We start from the raw sequence: 12,992 nt of genomic DNA, 5'->3' as shown, positions 1-12,992 counted from the left end.
GTTGCTGACTTTGCTGTCATTTTTCAGAAAGTCTTGAACAACAATGTTAATGCAGTGTGCCAAACACGGGACCCTGAAATATCCACCATCTTTCATGGCCTTAACTACATTACTGCTATTGTTCGTAGCAACAAAACCAATGTTAAGCCCTCTTGGTCGCAACCATTCAAAGACCTTGCTGATAACCTCAGCCAAAATGTTTGCAGCAGTATGAGATTTCTCCATAGCAAACATGGATAAAGTTGCAAGTCTACGAGTGTCATTAAAAATCTCAGCACTGTCAACGCCTACAGATAGCTTTTCTCTAACACCTGAAAAGGAGATCCAGTGTGCAGTGATGCACATGTAATCAGTGGCTTGGCAACTGGTCCACATGTCTGTTGTCAGGTGGATACTATGCACAGCACTCTGATGTAAGGCTTTTCCAAGCAATTCCAGCACGTCGTGATGTAGTGCTGGAACAGCAACTCTGGCAAAATAGTAGCGGCTGGGAACCTTACATTTTGGGCAGATGGTTGTCACAAATTCCAGAAACCCCACCCCTTCAACAAAAGAAAAAGGAAAAAGGTCCCGTGCTAACATTTTAGCCAGCTTCGCATTGTACAAACGTGCTATTGGGTGGTTGCATTCGTACTTTCCCTCCTGCCTAGTAAACATGCTAAGAATGGTAAACTGCGTGGTATTCCTTTCTGTTCGGCTCGACGCAGCACTTTGCATCACAGTACTCCTTTGTGTCTCCGGCTGACTCTTACTCTTGTGCCACCGGGATGTTGCTGATGCTGAGGATGTGGGCTGTACCACTGCAGTGCTGGGGACAGGGCTACTTTGTGTACCGCTACCAGATAGAATGTCTCTACTCGTTTATCCCCACCGACATCAATGGTTCCAGTTTTTATGCAACGAAAGTGGTCCTCCCACTTGATTGCGTAGTGTTTTTTCAAATGGGTCATTTGGCCTCCGGTACCATAGTTTGTACCAAGCTTACCACGACTAACAGAGGAATAACAAATGGAGCATATTGCAATGTTCTTCTCCTTTACGCTAACCGTAAAGAAGTACCACACTGGGCAGCTTAATTTTTGTCTCCTGCTAGAGGTGCCACTTCCAAAGTCAAATAAACTGGAGGGTGTGTGTTGAATTTGACTTTGAGGCTGCCCAGTAGTACCACTACCTACTTCTGCTGAGGTGGTGCTTGTGCTGCATGTAGGACGCTGCTGGCTCATTGGTAATTTAAATATGTTGACTGTGTTGGAGGTATGCGTTCTACATCCCTACTAGTTGCAGCCATTCTGGATAGGGTAAAAATGTTGGTCTCCATGTCCTCGGGGCCGGGAGTGATGCTTGTGATGACTGGGTCATCATCATCATCATTATCCTGCTGTTCTACATCGACCTCCATAAGTGTAAGGCTTTCTGGAACCTTCCTTTTCCCTAGCCTGGTCTTGGGATGTGTCTCCCTCTCATGCTCAGGTTGTTGTGGTTCCCAAGTGAGATCTAGATCATCAGAAGCTGTGCTTGGCGAAGAACTTGATGGACTAACCCTTTTCCTTGGTGGGGATTTGGAAGACAATAGATCTCATGCATGAGTGGCTTCTTCTTCTTCTTGCTCTGCATGAGGCCCAATTTCCTGAACTTCCCCTACTTCGGGAGAAACAACTACTATTGCGGGCGGTGGTTGCGGTTGTTGTTGTTCACCACTTATCTTCTGTGTTCCCTCATGCATTCATTGTGTACTACTTTGAGATAGTGATAAGTTTAGGTCAGGCTCAGCATCAATGCTTTCCAACATTAGGTTGGCTACCTCTTCCACACTTATCTGCTTGAGCCTGGATTGGTGGGTTGGGCCCACTGATGCGGAGGTGCTGCCCCCAGCTTGCTCCCCGGACACCGCTGCTGTAGGCATACATTTTGGTTTCCCAAAAAAGGTTTTGGGGTCAACACCAGACTTAAGTGTCACTTCCTTCTTCTGTTCTTCCTTCTTCTTCTCAGCAACTTTTGTGGTCTTGGAGGACCTGGTACCTGCTTTCTTTGGGCCCGTCTTCTTCATATGTCAGCAGCACTCAGTTGCACAAGTTGCAGAAATGTCTGATCAGGTCACACCAAACATCACGTACAACAGCAGGACATCTGTCTGGCAGTACAACGGGTGATGAAGGATGACAGACACCTCCTCCTCAGTCTTTTGTGCACCTACAAGCAAAGAAGGCAGAAGAAAATCAGTCAAACGTGGAATTTGTTGTTCTTTAATTATAATTACTAGTAGTGCTAGTACACTCAGTAAGAGTAAGAATAGCAAAGAACTAAAATACAAATGTAGTGGAAGTGGAACTTGGTTGTCCTTAATTTGTGCATCATGTTGGATGGATTCAGCATCAGTGACCTGCAGCAGATAGCAATGGGGATGGAAACAGTAAGCCAACAGGAACAATGGAAAGACACAGAGGCCTGTGTGGCAAAAACAAAACAGCACACTACTACTACCACCACCACTGCCCCCAGCCACATGGTCACTCATCACAGGCAGAAGGGTAAAGCCCAGAAAACAATGAACTCAAGGAGGCCTATATCCCTATTTGGCCAAACAAAGGAGGAAGCCTGTTACACATCACAGCTTTAACGCAAAAAAGAAAAACCGCATGGCTAAAAAGTTTGGAAAGTTACACAGCAACAACACGTACAACAAAGGCATTTATTAACACACATCCAAAAAATGAAGCAACACCCCAAAAACCACATTTGGGAATTCAATCCAATGCCATCCATGCCCTAAATGATGTTTAAATTCAACAGACAACATAGAAACAGCTACATCAAGCACCCCCGATGATTACCTCTGGGAGTCTAGGCCTACTGGCAGAATAGGCCAAAAGTTTGGAGGCCTATGGCAATAGCACAGTGGAAGGTCACCCAAAATGGCCGCCACCACATTCGCCTGGCCACCCACAACAACATGAAAAGAAAGAGCAGACAGACAATGCATGCCTATGGCAAAAAGCACAATGCTTGGCTTCACAAAATGGCCGACACCCACATGGTCAGCCCACCCAAAACAAGAAAGTACATACAAAGGACAGGAACAGTAAGTTGGAGTCTCTGGGGAACTTCCTTCCTCTTTTAAAAAATAATTTGAAAACAGAAAAATGAGTCCATGCTCTAAAAACTACAACCAAATGACAACCTGAGGAGTTTTTTTTAGCAAAATGAAGAAAATCATCATTTTCAAGAAGGTTTTATGCAGCTCGAGACATATTTTTTACCAGATTGCAAATTTGGCGTGCTCGGCAGCGCGAACTGTACAAAAAGTCATTATCGCGTGCGCAAACACGCAGATTGAGCGCACGAAGAAGACAAAAAATGTAGGTTTGCGTTGTCGCGCTGTGCAAAGTTACCAAAACTACGCGAGCTGAACTCCTAGGGTTACTTATTGGCAGAAAAGCCCTATTTATTTAACACACATCCAAAAACTGAGATTCCACCCCAAAAACCACATTTTTCAAATTAATCCAAAGCCATCCATGCCATACATGATGTTGAAATTCAACTGACAACACAAGAATAGTTGTTTCACTTTCATGCACACTGGCATGATGACTGATGAAGAGTACCTCTGGGCCTCCTGGCAGAGTAGGCCACAAGCTTGGAGGCCTATGGTAAAAGCACAGTGGCTGGTCCCACAAAATGGCCGCCACCACATGGCCAGGCGCTCACAAATAAAAGAAAAGGAATAAAAGACAGAAAATGCAGGCCTATGGGAAAAGCACAATGCCTGGCTTCACCAAATGGCCACCAACAAGAAAGTACATACAATGAACTCAAGCAGGCCTATATCCCTATATGGCCGGACAAAGGAGGATGCCTGTTACACATCACAGCTTTAATGCAAAAACAGAAAATCAGCATGTCTAAAAAGGTTGGAAATTTACACCACAACAACACATACAACAAAGGCATTTATTAGCACACATCCAAAAAATGAAACAACACCCAAAAAAACACATTTGAGAATTCAATCCAATGCCATCCATGCCCTAAATGATCTTTAAATTCAACAGACAACATAGAAACAGCTACATCAAGCACCCCCGATGACTACCTCTGGGAGTCTAGGCCTACTGGCAGAATAGGCCACAAGTTTGGAGGCCTATGGCAAAAGCACAGTGGAAGGTCACACTAAATGGCCGCCACCACATGGCCTGGCCACCAACAACAACATGAAAAGAAAGAGAAGACAGACAATGCATGCCTATGGCAAAAGCACAATGCTTGGCTTCACCAAATGGCCGCCACCCACACTGTCAGCACACCCAAAACAACAAAGTACATTACAAAGGACAGGAACAGGAAGTTGAGGTTTCTGAGGAACTTCCTTCCTCTTTTAAAAAAAAATTTGAAAACAGAAAAAGGACTCCATGCTCCCAAAACTATAACCGAATGACAACCTGAGGAGTTTTTTCAGCAAAATGAATAAAATCATCATTTTCGACACGGTTTTATGCAACTTGAGACATATTGCTCGCGAGATTGCAAATTCGGAGTGTTCAGCAGCGCGACCTGTACAAAAAGTCGTTATCGCGTTCGCCTGCACGCAGATTGAGCATGCGAAGAAGACAAAAACTGTGAGGTCGCATTGTCGCACTGTGCAAAGTTACCAAAGCTACGCAAGCTGAAATCCTAGGGTTACCTACTGGCAGAAAAAGCCCTATTATTTAACACATACCCAAAAACTGAAATTCCACCCCAAAAACCACATTTTGCATATCAATCCAAAGCCATCCATGCCATACATGATGTTAAAAATTAAACAAACACCACAAAAACAGTTGTTAAACTTTCATGCACCCATGATGACTTGAGTAGTACCTCTGGGCCTACTGGCAGAGCAGGCCACAAGCTTGGAGGCCTATGGCAAAAGCACAGTGGCTGGTCCCACAAAATGGCCACCACCACATGGCCAGGCCACCCACAGAAAGTACATACAATGAACTCAAGCAGGCCTACACTAACTATATGAACTCCTAGGGTTACCTATTGGCGGAAAAGCCAATATTTAATTAACACACACCCAAAAATTGAAATTCCAGTCCAAAAAACACAGATTGCAATTGAATCCAATGCCATCCATGATGTTTAAAATAAACACTTGAAATTCAACAGACACCACAGAAACATGGTTGGACCCATGGGTACCTCTAGGCCTACTGGATGAAATTTCAAAGAAATACAACTTGGCCCCTCATGAAAGTACAGGCTTCCCACAACAATAATTTTTAACAAGGATTGAAAGCCCAGAAAACTGTAGGCAAAAAAAAGCCCAAATCAAACAAACATGTACACCAATTCTCCAACTTACTTGAAAAATAAAATTTCAAATCCAAAAGTCCTCAATAAATCCAATCCAACGATATGATGCAGCATGGACAAAGCACTGGGAGGAGCCTGCTGGACAGGAACAGGAAGTTGGAGACTATGGGGCACTTCCTTCCTCTTGAAAAAAAGAGTAGAAAAAAAGAGGACTCCTTGCACAAAAGACTACAGCCAAATCACAATCTGAGGAGTTTTTCTGAGCAAAATGTTCATTTTCGAGAAGGTTTTATCGTGATCGAGAGATATTCTGTGCCAGATTGTAGTTTCTGCGTGTTCGGGAACGCGATCTTACCAACACTGCGCCGGAAGGAAGATAGCGCGTCCGAATGACGTGTTCGTGCATCCAAATGACGTGATTGCATTCGCACAGTCTCGCGGGATTGTGCAGCCGGATTCCAAACCTCGTGGCGCACGTGAATGGGAGAGAAAATCAAGTCGGCGAACGCAGAACCGTGGTAAGTCATTACCACACACACGAGAACGCATATTGAGCGTGCCAGGAAGAAAACAACTACGCTAAGCTGTAGATTGCGAAGTAATCGACAACTTCGCGTTCACTGCGAACCGTGAAGTTGCCGAAACTTCGCAAACTCCGCGAGCGGAGCGTAGTTCACCGCCCAGGGTTAGTGCAATTTCATGGCTTTAGTGCTAAGTTAAACCAGTACTTATTGCAAATACCTTTTCCCACCATATTATGGAAGTATGTTTCTGGAGGTGGTTACGTGTAACAAGAATGTTTGTGCATATTTAGTGTGCCAGTTTGTTGTAGTACTGGTATGTTCTATTCTTTTTTTGTGTTACTGTGATTCTGTGCTCCATTATTGAAATGTGATATTGTGATACTGAACTGAGAGACACGCTTGTAAAGTCTGACACTAGGGCCAGGCCTTCAAGGCTCGAGGTACACTGGGCTGCTAAGGAGGAGTTGCCAGGAGGTGGGGCTATTTAGTGCACTTTACTACCCTGCAGTGCAGGACAAAGCCAGGCTGTTCCAGACAAAGACCGGGACAAGAGCATGCCCATCGGCATCCGTCAGCATTGGAAGAGGCTGTGCAGGACCATCCCTCTAGCAGCTCCTTTACAAGGATGGGGAAATGCTGGGATGGAAGTAAAGGTAAGGGGACAATACACTGCTTTCTAAAGTAAGCAGAGTGGGTTCTAACCAAAGAAATTGAATTTACAGAAAGATGCTAATCAAAAGACAGTTCCAACCTTTCTAGCTACCCCAGTCCTACACAATTTAAGGTTTTTGCACCAGTATATGTTCAGTACCAGATGAGATTTGTGATCAGGTTTTGAATGTCTCAAACTAAAGTCCTGCTTCACAAACGAACCAGTGGTAAAATACAGGAAAGAGACCTGTGTCCTGATTAAAGCACCAATACTACCCCGAGTGTGCCAGTAGTGGGCCTACTTGGACACAATTTTATTAATGTCATCAGATCAAAGTTGGGCTTCGTTGCTGAGCACCTTGTTGAATCCGTTTTGATTGCATAGAGCATCTAGAATCAAACTTGAAAAAGGCTTTAAGCCTTTTCCCCACTCAATCTGTTCCATCTGACTCAACTACTCTCCCATCATTTTTTGTCTCCAGAACGTCCACCATACCTGCTCCTCATTCCATTTTGCGCCAACCCTGGCGTAACTTCCAACCTACAATAGTTCAACAGTTTTGAACCCTGTGTCAGTTAACCCCAGTGTGAATTCTGACACCACTTATTTGACTTCTTCAGGCATGCAACAAAGACTAATCTCCACACCAGATCAATCACAAGAGCCTCAGGACTGGTTAAGAAGAGCAAATAGCCCACTGCCCACTCTGTGCTTGCCCCCTGATGCCTGGCCATATGCTTTGATCCTCTCTAAGGTCGCTTTGAAACCCATGAGGATGCTTAGCAGCTGAAAAACAGAGTGGTTAATTGGCACACCAGACATTCAGCTTTTAATGTTTTTAATTTTGATCAAATGTTGGGAAGGACAGTTGCTTGGATTGCCCCTCTCCCAAAATCTTTGAGGGAGACTGTATTGTTGTCAATTTCAAGAAACCTGTTTTTGTCTATTACTTTGGAATCAAAGGGAGCCCTGTAAGAACAGCCCTTTTGAGGTCTTACACCTTAGCTTTTTTTTTACCGGCCAGAACCCCCTAGCTGACTGATATACTGCAATGTCAGTTTTTCTACTCATGCTAATAATACCATTGGTATTTCCCTGCATGATAGGCTTCAACCGTTAGAGGTCTGGAACAGGTTATACTGACACCCAGATGACTCTGAATCTGACCCAGGTATCAAATAACAACCTCATGGATAACTCTGTGTCTCAGGTCAATGGCCAATGTGGGTACTTTCAAGCTGGTTAGCTGGAACACCGCCAAATCAAAGGACTGGGTGGATTTCATTAATCATTATGATATAGTGCTACTCCAAAAGACACTGGCTACTCTTGATTTGATATTTGACGGTTACTCGTGTTATTCTATTCCTACAGGTCCCTTTGAATCAGGCAGAATAAGGCGGAGGTGAGGCTATGGCCTCTCGACTTGGCTTATGCTGTCTTTGAAAAGCCATAGAATCCCGATCGACGCATATTACACGGGTATCCAAGCAGCCCTCGTATTATTGGACAATTGTCATTCATGTTATCTAGCACATTGCTATTATGAATTATTCTCCCGCCAGAAAAATAGGTATTTTAAGTTTTTCGTTAATTGATAGCCTCGGCAACCCATGAAGTCTGCCGACCAGAGCTTTTATTTAATCCATTGTGGTGACTTTAAGGACAAACTGTCAGAAGTTACATTCTCATTTGACGATTATTCCTCTTATAGGAGTAAGGGTTCTTTCTATATCCAACTGGTTCGTTCCGCATGGCTCTATGCTATTTGATTATACTACGGAAAGGGACATTATCAGTGCACTGGAATCTGAGGCAAGGGATCCTAACTTTATTCTCAGATTCTTTGGGCGGGGTTGTAGTTCAGTCATAAACTATATATTTGTGTGTCTCAATGTGCACATTTTTCCTTTTCTCAGGTGAGATGGTAGCCAAGGCTTACGGTGATCACAATCCTTGAGCTGGTATCTTTATGCTTCCCGTTCCTAGCCTGGAGACTTTCTGACGTTTGTGTATTTTTGTCTAATTTGAATAGGAATCACATGGGCCGTTTTAACACATGAATTTCCGAGGACTCTAATCATACTGTAATTATTAATTGCGGTAATGATTTGAACACTGTAATTAAAAAAAGCCTTTCTCAAATCTGTGCAGAGATTTGGCTTCAATCCACCTAAGAGAGGTTTGATGCAACATGTTTGCTTAAAACAGGCATCTTTTTGAAGCTCTCTGCATGAAGCCGAGGGATAAGGAGACGGCTGCGCACATGCAGAACAGATTATAGATGAAGACTAAAGAGAAGGAAAGATGATCCTGAACATTCCACTTGGGTATCCCTATTCGAGGCATGTGATCTGAAATACTCTAAACCATTCCGGCATTGGTTCAATTCTACAAGGGCTGGCAATTGGTCCCTCCAAGTATGGAGGCTCACATCCCCGGAGACCATTGGGTGCCACATGTTCAAACAATTTACTGCTTTAATTCCAAAGACGCACCAGCTACTATTGTAGCTGGTGACAGACATAATGCCAGCATGACCAGTTTAACATTTGGCCTTCATGAAATAGCTTCTGCATTATTTGAATGCCCTTCGGGTAAAGCTACTCCTCATTTTTTCCTCTTCCATGTGTTCTTCAGGATAAAACGCTTCTATGGATTGTTTTTTTTGCAGGAAGGTGCCCTTTCTGCACAGAAACAATCCTGACAACAATACAACAATGCAAACACACTTGCACTATGGTGCGAGGTTGCCTGCCTTCGCGCTAGGCACCAAATTGTGCCCTGGCGGAAAGGACAGGAATGCACTGTATCTCATAAATATGGTGCATTCCTGACCTTTCAAATTAGCGTAGGGTAGCACAGCAAAAAGACTTGCGGTGCTGCCCTACACCAATTTTTGTAAATGAGGCCCAAAGTGAGACGGTGCAACAGTTTTTTTTCGTAATTAGGCATAGTGTCGGATTGAGGAAATACATGGTCTCCCTGCCTTTCTACAGGATGCCAAAAGTTCTGTCTGTCGGCTAGTTCAGGGTTCAGTGTGGCTTCTAATTTAGGGTCTAAACTGATAGCATCCCAGCTGGAACTATACAAAACTCAATGTATGCTGTTAGCAGTGAATGCACAGAACCAGACAGTGGACCAACTCTTCACCAGGCACCCAAAACACAGAAGAATATTTACCAATAAATCAGTACAGTAATTTTTTGTGTGCAAATCTTTAACAATGCTCACTGTCCAAGAGCACCACCCTGTGCCAGGGTAAACTATTATCATAACACTTGCATTAAAGTTGCACCACCTCAGTATATAATTTCTTGAATATGCATAAATATAAAAAGTTCATCCAATTAATGCAATTCCTTCTTTCAGGGTTTGTATTCTTCTCTTTATTTTAAACAGTCACAGCCAACGCGTTTCGTTCTGAAGCCAGAACTTCTTCACGGCATCCAAAATCGTATAATGTCAGTAAGATTATGGGATCAAATTCATTCCTTTACATGAGTGTACAATAAGTCACATAACAAGAGCAACTCCAATATCTTGCGGCGCATTCTGACAATATAAATCAAAACAGAGAGTGAGGGTGTTTGCACAACTATGTGATGTGGGAACTCCCGGTACCCTATATAGTTTACAACAACAAATGGAGGAGTACCCCCTATTGGAATCACAGAGAGAACTCTATTAACAGAGCTTATAGCTCTGAGAAGCACAGAGTGCCCCAACTTTACGTAGGACAAAGCATGTCCTTTTAAAAGACCCCTCACTCACCAACCTAGTTGGTGACATGCTTCATCATCGGGGTCCCACCCCGAGGGCAGAGTGCCAACAGGGTGTGCTGAGACACCTGACTACAGTGGAGCGGGTTACTTTTTTCTTTTATATGTGCAATAATTACAAGGTGATGTGTGAGTTAAAAAGGAGCCAAAACTACTCACTACAAGACTTTATTCTTGAGTGCTTGGTCCCCCATAAAAACAATTGTGGCACCTATGCCTAATTAAGTAGGCTGTGGTGTCTCAGACGTGTAGTGTGTTTAAAAATAGCGAAGTGTGCTATGTGAATTATTAGAAAAGAGAAAAATTGGTCTACATGTTTCAACCTTGAAGGCAATTGTAAGGTTTTCTTCAGGACCAGTGGTTTTTGACCTGGGTGGTACGCACACGCTAAGGCGTGCCCTGCCCTCGGTCAAGTTTTAAGAGCCACAAACTTGTGGCCTTTACAAAAAACTGTGATGAGCCTTTTCCTCAATCTGGAAAAAACCTGTAAAGAAAATACAGGAAAAAAGGGTTGGGATCACGTACAAAAAGGACACACATTGGTTGACACAAAACATATATAGTGCTCATAGCCGTTGCTGGTGGGATAGGTGGCTACGATCATTACCCACGTGGAATTGCATCCTGGTACTAGGACCCACCTAACACGGATAGTAGGTGTTTTTGTGCATTCTAGCGATAAGTGCGTAGGTAAATCTAGCACCCAGCGCCAGGTGAGGTGACAGACTGGCATGGCAGCTGGGTTGTGAGGTGGAAAAAGGGTGATGTATACCGTGCCTAAACACGTCATGAAATGCGGGTCAACGAGGTAGATGTGGGGGAGGAATGTCTCACATATACCCTGCCGGCTACATGACATAATCAACAATGCCGGATTATCTGCACTGCAACTGTAGCGCATTTGTGCCCAGAATTTATGTAAAACATTAGCTTACTGAGTTAGTGGTGTCGACCGCTTCATGGGCAACCGCGGACCAGAGGCGAAGTATTCACGTCACCTGGATCGCGAAAAAACAACAACAAGAGTGAAAAGAAATGATGAACAGGGCTCCGTCTGAAATCCGTTCAAGGCCGGGATCGCGGAACGTTGGCAAGTAACTTACTTGTGGCTTCTGCTTGTCTGTTTGAAAACCTACTTGGTTCCACAGCGGTGCCCCGAGGAATCAGCTGGCTACCGCCACCGTGGTAAGAGATATACTGACTCCACACTTCCTGGAAAAGGCGTGGTGAATACGCCCCATCTCACGTGTTGAGATGACAGCCAATCAACTAGGATGCCATTCCCAGAGAGATCGGAATTGGGCGCTTCTCCCTGACACGTCATGTATTTGGGGAAGGGCACAGATTGTGACAGGAGCCGAGAGAAGTTACCGTGCTAACCGCTTAAGTTTCAAGTTTTATTTGATTATGATTTCGGAACTCAAATGAGATCCACATAAAAAGATTGACAAATTAAGTACAATTACATACAATCATAGATAAAATACAGAATAAAAATTGACATTTCCAACCTTTTAATATAAAGCTATGAAACTTTTGAATGTTGTCACTTTGCTCGAACAAACAAAGTTAGTCCGGTGGCAATAAAAGATACGGGAAGATAAAGTATGTGTTCCCCGGATCTTACAGAGTTTTCAATGCACAGGGAACAAACACACACAGGTGGGAGAGGGCGGAACGCCATCAGAACTGAACTATTTTTGCGAAAAAGTACCAAAACGTCACAATAACCACTCGTGCACCAAGAGAAATGCACAATCATGTGGCAAAGGGTGTCTGACTTCGGGTTCGTGATTACAGAGCTCGAGTTTTCATAACATCTATGTCGACCACGTAGTAGGACATCTGTTGGTCGTTGTCAAAAAGGGGGACCTCAAGGGCGGCTGTAGGACAATGTCCCATGTGGTGGCTGCAAAGCAGGACAGCCGATGGTTGGTTAAAACTGGGTTATGTTTTGCAGGTAACGGTGAACAGAACCATTAGTTAAACACAGGGGGTGATTTGTATATACTGCAATTACTTATTGTTGTCCCCGTACTGAATTCCAGGGAATGTTATCATTCAGTCCTGATCTATGTGTGGACAGTCTGTACACCCACCTCTGTTCCTTTTCGAACAAACGTTGGCTCAAATTGTTACCAGGGCTAATCTGTTCCATCACTGTCCATTGTAACTCGTCGGGGGTGTGCCCAGCTGATAAATAGTGTTCTGTGAGCTTTGTAGTTGCTTTTTTGCACCTGATCGTGCTCCTATGTTCCCCGATACGTAGTTTCACCTTTCTGTTGGTCATCCCTACATAAAATGTAGATTACAGGGGAATGTTATCCTGTATACCACATTTTCACTATTGCAGTTAGTGTGCCCTCTGATGGTCCAGGTCTTCCCTGGTTCCAGCTCTAGGGTCTTGGTGTTTGTTGTAAACGGGCAAACACTGCAATTGCCACATTTATAGTGACCTGTTACCTTCGGTAGACCCCATGCATTGAGTACAGTTTCTTGTTCCACTGTTTGTTTCCTGGGTCTTGTGTTGACCACCGTGTCTCTTATACTCCTTGCCTTTTTATATGAAAGAAGGGTTTTTTTCTATGTCATTTTGCCTGTGTTCAGTATGAACCAGTGCTTTCCTATGATCCTGGTTACCTCATTTGAAACCGTGTTATACGTTGTCACACAAGTTAACGGATTTTCTTCCGACTCTCTCACCGAGTTCTCCAAAAGTGCGTCCCTGGGTTG

Source organism: Lissotriton helveticus, chromosome 3_1 (genome assembly GCF_964261635.1).
Source record: "Lissotriton helveticus chromosome 3_1, aLisHel1.1, whole genome shotgun sequence".
Taxonomy (NCBI): Eukaryota; Metazoa; Chordata; class Amphibia; order Caudata; family Salamandridae; genus Lissotriton; species Lissotriton helveticus.
This window is presented reverse-complemented; position numbering follows the sequence as displayed.